General features: G+C 37.0%; 1 long non-coding RNA gene across 1 annotated transcript; it reads right to left on the bottom strand.

The window, feature by feature from the left end:
* Positions 1–4,121: 4,121 nt before the first annotated feature.
* On the bottom strand, positions 4,122–6,779 carry LOC132550649 (uncharacterized). The gene is made up of 2 exons (XR_009554224.1): positions 6,540–6,779; positions 4,122–5,387 (listed from the first exon to the last, which is right to left on the bottom strand). It is a non-coding gene; the product is annotated as an uncharacterized LOC132550649 (long non-coding RNA).
* Positions 6,780–8,961: the final 2,182 nt, after the last annotated feature.

The following is an 8,961-nucleotide window of genomic DNA, read 5'->3' as shown; positions in this document are numbered from 1 at the left end:
CTATAGAATGTGCCCTACCAGCCACTGAAATGTAACCACTAGTTGTCCAGGGATGTCTATAGAATGTGCCCTACCAGCCACTGAAATGTAATCACTAGTTGTCAGGTATGTCTATAGAATGTGCCCTACCAGCCACTGAAATGTAATCATTAGATGTCAGGGATGTCTATAGAATGTGCACCACCAGCAACTGAAATGTAATCACTAGTTGTCCAGGGATATCTATAGAATGTGCCCTACCAGCCACTGAAATGTAATCACTAGTTGTCCTGGGATGTCGAGTGCCATGGACAACTTCTATCATTTTTTACGGATAACAAAGAACACAAGAAGGAGTTACAATAAGTGTACTGTGATAAACCTGTCACCAGTCTTTATCTTTAACATTAGGTATTTCCTCAAAGAAAATAATCGTTGATGAGGGAATGGATATAACAATTGAAGTGAACAAATGAAGAACTGCTTGTGGACAGAGAGTTGATAAGATTGAATGAGAAGGAACTAAAATTTAGAGTTTTCCCAACAAATTAGATCATATGGTATCGTTTGTGTACGACAGTTCTAACTAACAGACAAGCTTCTGCCAACTGTGCCACCGATACAGTAGTCATCATCATGATTATTCTGTAGATATCATGAAATAATTTCATGAATTGTGTAAATGAATGGAGTTTGAAAGGAAGAATATAGTACTCAGTACTTTCTTTGAAATCATGAAGCCGCTTTGGAATTCAAACTGTGCAAAATTGAATATTCAGAATACTTAAATATCTAAAATTATATTTTTATATAGATATGTTTTTTTGCAGTTAACTAGTATTTTAATTAGATTACTTTTTATTGTAACTATACATACATTTTACACATTTTTACAATATATTTTTAATCAAACAATACCTCATTTAGAATGTGGCCGAGATGTACCGGTAGACTACTTTCCTCGGAGTGTGACGTGTAATTGTTTTCATTGCGATGACATATACACTCAGCGTCTAGAGTGCAAAACATACCTAGATTTATGTAAAACATTTTTGTTATTTTAATCACCATCATCATACAACAACTTGGGATGGTTTTGTGTCCAAGACACCTTAAAGGACCTTCGGTGTCCATCGGCCGAATGGATTATCGAGACACCTAAATTTACACCACCGCTCTCGTTTTAGATTTATAACTTTCTGTTCTATGTATATGATGTAATTTATGTAATATTTGTGTCTTGATAAAGGGGCAGGTTGCCTCCAAAATTTGACAATTCGCTTGTCCGTACTGTTGCTATTACTTCATTGATCATATATATATGTAGAAAAAATTAAAACACTGGAAAACACATGATGTAAAACATAAGTACTTTCATTTCTTCTTCAGATGTTTTACATATTTACATAGGTCTATGTCTGGTCTCTGGTTTGTGGTGTGATGACTTCCTTTGGCAATTCCATCCTGCCGTTTAGATCTGCCTTCATCTGTCAGTCTACTGCTGTTGTCGTGATCCCCGTTCCATCCATTCTTCTCTTTCCAATTTCTCCTGCTCGTATAAAATATACAAACTTGGCCCCTTTGCCATCTTTGCTGGTTTCTCCTTATGTACCTCCAGTGTTACTGCAACTGAAGAAAGCACTTATTCTTAGCGCTAAATGTATCGCCCATCCTTCAGAGGCACTTGGCAGCATGATAAGATATATTCAAGGTTCGCCACTCTCTGGCACAAGGTACACTTCGGATCTTCACTGAGACCCCTTGTAGAAAGGTTCGCTGGGTTTGGCAGCACACCATACACAGGTCTCAGAAGAAATCTGATACGTTGCGCCTCCATGATCCAGATGATGCTCCATGAGAGAGTCCTCTCGCGAACACCCTGCCAGTTAAGCTAACTCCCCTGTTTCTTCATGGATGCTGACTTTACCAATTTCTGCTCCTCTTCCATTTTTCTGCACCATGTCTCTCCATTGTTATGTTTCTGTTTTACTCCATATCTGTCTTGTCGATGTCCCCAGTCCATGCCTGCCGATTGCTATACTTCCCAGGAAGTCCTTTTGTCTGAGCTCGACTCTACCTCTTGGCTTGTCCTGTCAGTTTTCCACTTCCATCCGGTCTTATCGTTCACCTTTGATTTCCTAACCTTCACACCTATGATGTTCTGCAGTAAGAGAAGTGTCCTGACCTTGGTCACCTTATATTCCTCTGTAAGAGATTTCAGACGAATATACAGCTTTGTACCTTCTCCATACAAGTCAAAGCTGCTAAAGCTTCTTTGTACTCCCAACCATCTGCATAGAAAGCTTGTCACCACGCATTCCATCTTCTCAGCTGCTGACAAGTGCACATCGTATAAAAGTATTGGCAATAGTAATCGTGGAAACACACCGTGTTGGTAAATCCAAGCCTTTAATATTCTAAGTTGACCTCTCCTGTATACCATTGTCATTCATCCCTTTGTTCGAACACATCTACTACATTTTCTCCATCAGATAGCGAGCTATCAAACCGCTTTTCAAGGCAAGGATCGGCTTATCTGAGAGAGTTGGAATCGGAATAGTCTCGCCTCCAATCCTGAATTTATCCTTCCTCAGTTTCCCAAGCTTCTGGATTTCGAAGGCTTGAACCTCATACATGCCCACGTGATCACTGTCTCCTCCTTCTGCAATGTGCATTTTGCCTCCACCTCTGTTTTTGGTGGCTATCGTCATGTCATCTATGAAGGCCTTTGTTTCGGTTGCCGTATACCTAAAGCCATGTATGAGCCTCGGCTCATCTTTTCGAGTCTTCACCCTAAAATTCATTGCAACAGAGAACAAAATGACAGTTATCCTACAAGAATCTTGAAGTCCATCATTGCATGATCGCTGTTGGTTCTATATACAAAAGAGGTCCTTGTGGGATCTTGGCGCTTACCATTGTGTACTCTTTTTCCGTTCTTTCATCAGTTGCTTATTAGTTTTATGTTATATAACAAGGATGATAAATTACTGTGTAACATCAAAGCACAAAAGTAAATAATCAATAAATTCAGAGTGTTTTAAAAATAAATTTGCATTCTAGCGATCTATTTGAAGAGCTAAATTGAGCTAAATTGTGGGACATGATTTACAAATCTTGCATGGAAAGCATGATTAAAGCTCTTTTACACTACTGAACTCTGAAAATAAGTAATGTTTCACCATTGACTGAGGTATTAGTGATTAGGATTATATAAACAGCAGGAAAACATTTGACAGGTTGTTGGCAACTAACAAATGAGGATAGAGCACACCCACAAATGATAATAAAAACATCAAGAGGGCACAGAAATTTACCAAAAATAAAGTTGTGGTAACAAATAAAAAAACAGGACTGATGAGCGTATGCGCGTTTGAAAGAGTCAGTATGCAAAGCTTCCAAACGACTCGAAAGTTACTCCAAAATTTCATCGGCTACTCATGAGTTCTAGAACAGTTGTTGAGCTCTTAAACGGCTGGGCAGTACTAACTCTCATAAGTTCTAGACCAGTTGTTGAGCTCTTAAACGGCTGGGAATTACTAGCACTAATGAGTTCTAGAACAGTTGTTGAGCTCTGAAACGGCTGGGCAGTACTAACACTCATGGGTTCTAGAACAGTTGTTGAGCTCTTAAACGGATGGGCAGTACTAGCACTCATGAGTTCTAGAACAGTAGATTAGCTCTTAAACGGCTGGGCAGTACTAGCACTCATGAGTTCTAGAACAGTTGTTGAATGCTAAACTCATTGGTCAGTCCCAGAATAATTCACGAGCCATAGCACAGTCGTTGAGCCCTTATACTATAGGCCAGCCCTTAAATTACTCCGGAGCCATAGAACAGTTGTTAAGCCCTTAAACTGTTGATCAGCCCTTAAATTACTCACGAGCCATAGAACAGTTGTTGAGCCCTTAAACTGTTGGTCAGCCCTTAAATCACTCATGAGCCATATAACAGTTGTTGAGCCCTGAAACCATTGGTCAGACATGAGCCATATAACAGTCGTTGAGTCTTTAAACCTTTGGTAAGTGACTTATAAGTTGTATTTTGACCAAGTAAAGAAAGACTATGTAGCAAGCCTTTGTTGGGTCACTTTTGTCTTCATAAGCAGCATGTATTTATAGAAAAAAAAAGAGAAAATACCGAAAAGTTAAAAGACTTTTAATAAGATCAAAATCAATAATATCAGGACTAAACATAAGAAATAGGAACATCACAGGAAGAATAAGACCAGGTGTTCTGGAAGGGTAAGCATCCATCCTCTATATTTTATCTATGACACCGCCAGAGAAATCATTGTAACATCAATATTCAAAGATGGCATTCTTTTCTAATACATTTATTCAGGATGCACGAAAATACTGGGTTTGCACATGGATTCAATCAGAGTCCCTGCTGCTAAGGAATAAACCATTATCATAATAAGAGGCCCTAGGGGCCTTAATTGTCATCTGAAAATTCAAGAGCAGAGACAATGACCTTTAGACCTTGAAACTTTTGTAAAAAAAAAATCTTTCAAATGTACTTGTGTCTTTAAAAAGTTTTGGAAAAAAATGGTTGTGTTGATAATACTAAATGTTAATGACCTTTCACCTTTAACACTGTGATCTGGAAGCTTTTCAGAAATAATCATCGTATTAAAGCCTATAACTCTCAAATGCATATGGTTCTACTAAAGTTGACAGTTTTGGAAAATATGAATTGACCATTATAGCACTTTTAAGTGTCAATAACCTTTGACATTTGACCCCGTAACCTTGAAAGTTTGCAAAAATAATCCTTGCATTAATTCCTACAGCTTGTATATGTAAAATTTAAGGATTTTGACAACGTCCAACATTAGCCCCGTCCTTGTAGACTAACGATATATAAAGGGGCCATAGATTATGTTATTTTGATAGAGCATCTCTATGACATTACAGTGAAGAAAAAAATGTTTCAGAAAGATACCAAATGCGGAGGAGTTCTTCAAAATAACCCTTTTTATCAAAAGTTTTCGGTCAACCACAGGGCCCTTTGAGATGAGAATCATGAATTCTGATATCTCTTGAGGTATTGATGTTTGTGCCGACGTTTGGTTGTTATTGGCAGAGCAGCCCCAGAGAAGAAGTTGAAAATGTAAACATTTGACCCACAAAGGCCGACGATACACGATTGCAACATTAAAGTCATTATCAGCAAGGTTCAGGTGGCCTAATATATAGATTATAAAGTTATGCTTGTTCAATTTTCAAGATTTCAACTCCGAGGTAGAACGAGAGAACGGATGATATCTGCTGTGTCTATGGAACAAACGTAAGGCAAGAAGTTTTCCGGAGACACAAGGATTTTATCTCTGGTTTGATATCTTACAATCGCCTGCACTTTGTCCTTATTGGGTCCTGGATGTAACCACATCGCTGACCATTTACCTATAAAAGAGTAAACAATCTATCAATACATCAACTGGTGATAGAAATATAATGCACACTGAGCAAACAAGCGTAATAATTTTCTACAGCATAATGTACTAAAGGAGGTATGTAAATCAGAGTAAAAAATTAAGTAATTCAATTAACAAATGAGTATCAAAGAATCCGAGGAACTAATATCGTCCTCTGTCAATATATATTTGTGTCTGTATCTCACCACTAATATCGTCCTCTGTCAATATGTATTTGTGTCTGTATCTCACCACTAATATCGCCCTCTGTCAATATATATTTGTGTCTGTATCTCACCACTAATATCGCCCTCTGTCAATATATATTTGTGTCTATATCTCACCACTAATATCGTCCTCAGTCAATATATATTTGTGTCTGTATCTCACCACTAATATCGCCCTCTGTCAATATATATTTGTGTCTATATCTCACCACTAATATCGTTCTCTGTCAATATATATTTGTGTCTATATCTCACCACTAATATCGTCCTCTGTGTATGTATATTTGTGTCTATATCTCACCACTAATATCGTTCTCTGTCTATGTATATTTGTGTCTATATCTCACCACTAATATCGTTCTCTGTCTATGTATATTTGTGTGTATATCTCTCCACTAATATCGTTCTCTGTCTATGTATATTTGTGTCTATATCTCACCACTAATATCGTCCTCTGTCTATGTATATTTGTGTCTGTATCTCACCACTAATATCGTCCTCTGTGTATGTATATTTGTGTCTATATCTCACCACTAATATCGTCCTCTGTCTGTGTATATTTGTGTCTGTATCTCACCACTAATATCGTCCTCTGTCTAAGTATATTTGTGTCTGTATCTCACCACTAATATCGTCCTCTGTCTATGTATATTTGTGTCTGTATCTCCCCACTAATATCGTCCTCTGTCTATGTACAGTCAAACTTCGATGAATCGATCTTCGATGATTCGATATTCTCGCTGTGTCGATATTTTTACTTGGTCCCGACTATTTTCCTTATATATTTCTACTTAACTCACTACTCATGAATCGATCATTTATGTTTCGATATTCTCGGTGTTTCGATAATTTTCTACAGTACAAGTCATATAAATTCGTGCAAAATCACCATGAATAAATCGATCAAAATTTACCTGTGGTCACTGTGCTCGATGGTCAGTCGACCGAAACAAATTCACACCTGTAGCGAGACCCTCCAGCGTTAATCTTTTGTTTACCGTTACGGTCGATCAGGACAATGGCATTTTACCACCTCTTGTATACAATTAGTCAATGACCAATAATTAGTTTGAACAGTAATATATGCTATGTTAGAAAGATTGATACATACACACGCCGAATTGAGGCAAGTGTTATTATTGTCAAATCACATGACGCCATTTTGAGATGTTATGGTTGTACTAATTACCGTACTGTACTCAGCCGCCTCACAGATTGCCGACGTCAGTTATTCCATCCAACAGTATTTCCTCCTCGAGAGAAAACAGTGTACCCTGAGTGAGTTCTTTGGAACTGTTTCTAAGTGTGACTGATTAATGTGTTATTTGTGTTTTAGTGCTAATGGTGATAGTGTTTAAGAGTACTAAATAACTGACAGTGCCAATTTCGTGCTTTTCGTGACATGTGATTTTTCTGTTCCGTAAAATACATTTACCCATTTCGTCATTTACGTGTGATACTTCATTGCCATGTACTTCGAATGTTTCATGTTATTTATTGTTGTTTGGTCGTAATAAAATTCAATTTAACTGTTTTTGATTGTTGAGTCTTTATTTAAATCATTAATACACACATAATTGTTATCTTTTGTCTAAAACATAATGAAAAAACTTTTAAATACGGACCCCTATTACGTGGACCAGCTATTTGACTGAACTATTTTTGTATCGAAGTCCCGATGTATCGATATTTTTATGACGGTCCCTTGAATATCGAATTATCGAAGTTTGTATATTTGTGTCTGTATCTCATCACTAATATCGTCCTCTGTCTATGTATATTTGTGTCTATATCTCTCCACTAACATTGTCCTCTGTCAATATATATTTGTGTCTATATCTCACCACTAATATCGTCCTCTGTGTATGTATATTTGTGTCTATATCTCACCACTAATATCGTCCTCTGTCTATGTATATTTGTGTCTGTATCTCACCACTAATATCGTTCTCTGTCTATGTATATTTGTGTCTATATCTCTCCACTAATATCGTCCTCTGTGTATGTATATTTGTGTCTATATCTCACCACTAATATCGTCCTCTGTCTATGTATATTTGTGTCTATATCTCACCACTGATATAGTTCTCTGTCTATGTATATTTGTGTGTATATATCTCCACTAATATCGTCCTCTGTCTATGTATATTTGTGTCTATATCTTACCAATAATATCGCCCTCTGTCTATGTATATTTGTGTCTGTATCTCACCACTAATATCGTCCTCTGTCTATGTATATTTGTGTCTATATCTCTCCACAAACATTGTCCTCTGTCTATGTATATTTGTGTCTATATCTCACCACTGATATAGTTCTCTGTCTATGTATATTTGTGTCTGTATCTCTCCACTAATATCGTCCTCTGTGTATGTATATTTGTGTCTATATCTCACCACTAATATCGTCCTCTGTCTATGTATATTTGTGTCTATATCTCACCACTGATATAGTTCTCTGTCTATGTATATTTGTGTGTATATATCTCCACTAATATCGTCCTCTGTCTATGTATATTTGTGTCTATATCTTACCACTAATATCGCCCTCTGTCTATGTATATTTGTGTCTGTATCTCACCACTAATATCGTCCTCTGTCTATGTATATTTGTGTCTATATCTCTCCACAAACATTGTCCTCTGTCTATGTATATTTGTGTCTATATCTCACCACTGATATAGTTCTCTGTCTATGTATATTTGTGTCTGTATCTCACCACTAATATCGTCCTCTGTCTATGTATATTTGTGTCTGTATCTCCCCACTAATATCGTCCTCTGTCTATGTATATTTGTGTCTATATTTCACCACTAATATAGTTCTCTGTCTATGTATATTTGTGTCTATATCTCACCACTAATATCTTCCTCTGTCTATGTATATTTGTGTCTATATCCCCTCACTAATATCGCCATGAGGTTATAATGTGACTTTTTCTGATAACAAATATATTTACTCTGACACACAACATCATTCTGGCGGTCGTTCGGTTCCGTAAGTCCAAAGTTGTCAGTGGTGGGATAATAAAGAACGCGAACGAGGCTGTCCTTCTCGTTGTTTGTATGATTTGAGCGGAAGTTCATTTCGTCTGCATTGACGAGGGTCATTGGTCCAGTTGTCCAGCGATAGACGTAATCTTTCTCCACTAAGTAGTGCCCTGTGTAATACGACTGATATTCGGAAGATCTGAAGATCAAAAAAAGAAGTGAAACATAATGAGATTTTACATATATATATATATCATGTTTTTAAATCAGTATAGTCCTGTTGTAAAATCATAAACCAGGTCATCAGTGCATCGGAATCCAAAGGTGACTCAACTATCTAACTTTAT

Source organism: Ylistrum balloti, unplaced genomic scaffold (genome assembly GCF_031769215.1).
Source record: "Ylistrum balloti isolate Yb309-2 unplaced genomic scaffold, AGI_CSIRO_Ybal_v1 Utg370138, whole genome shotgun sequence".
Classification (NCBI taxonomy): domain Eukaryota; kingdom Metazoa; phylum Mollusca; class Bivalvia; order Pectinida; family Pectinidae; genus Ylistrum; species Ylistrum balloti.
This window is presented reverse-complemented; position numbering and strand designations above follow the sequence as displayed.